The sequence below is a fragment of the Brassica oleracea genome, chromosome C3 (assembly GCF_000695525.1).
Source record: "Brassica oleracea var. oleracea cultivar TO1000 chromosome C3, BOL, whole genome shotgun sequence".
NCBI lineage: Eukaryota > Viridiplantae > Streptophyta > Magnoliopsida > Brassicales > Brassicaceae > Brassica > Brassica oleracea.
This window is the reverse complement of record NC_027750.1, coordinates 40,126,350-40,129,035: the sequence shown is the minus strand read 5'-3', so window position 1 is coordinate 40,129,035 and position 2,686 is coordinate 40,126,350. Positions and strand designations below refer to the sequence as shown.

General features: G+C 26.7%; 1 pseudogene; it reads right to left on the bottom strand.

Annotated features, from left to right (window-relative positions):
- The window catches only part of LOC106330596, a 7,478-nt pseudogene extending 6,609 nt beyond the window's left edge, over positions 1 to 869 (bottom strand).
- Positions 870 to 2,686: the final 1,817 nt, after the last annotated feature.

Below are 2,686 nucleotides of genomic sequence, written 5' to 3'. Positions count from 1 at the left end.
TGCTTGTATTTATAGTTGAAATCCTGCCGACAGACCGAAGAAATTCCGACGGAATTCCGACGCCAACGGCTAGTTCGTCGGAATTTCCTCGAAATTTTTAAAATCCCCCAACGGCTATAATATATCCTCAGAATTCATCGGTTTTTTCCGAGGAATACATTTTTCCTCGGTATTCCATAAGTTTGTTAAATCCCTATACTATTTCCTCGGAATTCCGTCGGTATATTCCGAGGAAATTCCGAGGATTTCATTTTCCGTCGGAATGTCCGTCAGAATACCGATGTTTTCTTGTAGTGCGAAGCGGGAAGCGAACGTCCGATGAAGCTTCCGTGCAACGTAGCATGTGATATAAAACATATATGTAATATGGTTAAATGTATTTTATATCTTTATTTTTTAATTTCTATAAACAATTTATTCTATGAAAAATATAGATCCGCGCGGACCAAAAGCCAATACATATTGAAATAACATTCACAAATCTTCTCAAGCCCACAACGAAAAATAAACAAGAAACAAAAAAAGAAATGTCCTTTCTCATGAGCTTTGAAGAAGTTTGTTTTGAGAATATATTCAACGTTTTATGGGTTTGTTGTGACGATGGTACGGCGGTTTCCGAGGAGAGGAATTGTGATGGTTTGCGACGGTGAGAGACGGAGGAGTTTTCTGTACCATTGGAGAAGACGGTGACAGTTTTTGTTGAAAGAGAGAATGGAACCAATTAGTGGATGCGACGGCGGTCCATTTACATTTGTTTCTTGAGTGTTCTAAGTTGAAGACGATGAAAAGATTGAGTTGATTATTATAAGAAACGCTATAACAAAGAAGCTCATGAGAAAGGACATTTCTTTTTTTTTTGTTTCTTGTTTATTTTTCGTTGTGGGCTTGAGAGGATCTGTGAATGTGATTTCAATATGTACTAGCTTTTGATCCTATAGCTTTTGATCCGCGCATATTTTTCATAGAATAAATTGTTTATAGAATAAAGAAATAAAATACATTTAAATATATTACATATTTGTTTTATATCACACATTCGCTTCCCACTTCGGAACCATAATCGAAATCGGAACCTTGTGAAAGCTTACACAATCTCGTTTCTAAAAATATTTTATGTAAAAACACATTGGAAGCTTACGATTCCATTTCGGAATCACGCTTCTGTTCTTTAAAAAAAAAAACACAATGTCATATACCAATGAAAATATAAAATTATAGTTTTTAATTTATATAAAATTCAAATTTTAATAGTATTGAATAGAGAGAATAGAAATATACAAATATTAAAATTAATACTATAAATTATTTTTATGCATTGAGGTTTTTATTAAAGATAAATCGTATATTCAAATATATTGTGTCAATTAATTATGAAGTATTAAAAATAATTATTATGATATTTTATTTTAAATTTAATTTATGTGTATTTTCACAGTTTTAATCTGAAATCGTTTCAAAATTATAATAAATGAATAAATGCTTTATTTTAAATTTAAATAATATAAACTTTAGTCTTAGTTTTTTAAAAAAAAATTCTTATATATTAATATATATATATATATATTTATTTATATATGGATATACGCTTCCAACACGTACCTATTTTTTTTTTTTTTAAATCTCACTTTTACGCTTATATACGCTTACGCTTCCACGTACCCGATTTCGTTTTCATGTAACATAGATCACATGTCCGCACACATTTTTTGGTTTTCGATAATATTATTTTTCCGATATTTACAAATATATTTCAAAACACAAAAAATATATGGTTTCAGGTGTGATACTTTAGTATATTAGTCGGACCATATTGTTTTTATTGTATTGTGCTATATAATTTAGTAATATTTTTTAAAATCTAACTATGTATTAATATACGGTGTGAACATAATTTGTTATTAAAAATACTGTATTAATTGAAAATTATATATATATATATATATATATATATGTATTTTATATCATATAATACAGAATGTTGATTTTCATATTCAACTAAGAAACAAAAAAATGTTAAGAAAGGGTTAAATACAGAATGTGAACGACATCATCTCATCTTGGTCTAAATTAAATTGTTTGACGTTTTAGTTTGTAATGGTTTAGGTTCGTTATAAGACAATTGGATAGAGGTTATTCAGTTTGATTTTGAATAAATATAAGTTCTGATTATGATCTGAGCCATCATGATTAATAAGCCCAAAACATTATAATTCCGGTTGCAAACCAGCCAACTATTGGGTTATACGGATCATGATTGTCTTTTTTTTTTATGCTAAACGACATAGTATAAATATAAATCCAGTGGTATAGATATCTTATCTATTAAAATAGAAGTCATGACTTAATTCATGTGTGATTTTTTTATTTGGACCACCACTTAGAAAATTGTTTAAATTATATTTTTTTATAAATATATGAATTATTTTTAATTATTCTAAAACAAAAATCAAATAAATATTCCTTTATTTTCTTTGAAATTGTATATGAATAAAATCTTTTCATATCTTCTTATTTACAATATAAATATATTATTCATTTTCATTAAAAAAAACTTTTTAAATATTTAATTAATTTCGTATTTATTTAGATAAATGTAAATTTCATTTTTCACCTAAAACTTTTTATAAAATATTTTTTAATTTCGTGTTTATTTAAAAATTTAATGTATATTTCATTTTCAATAAAA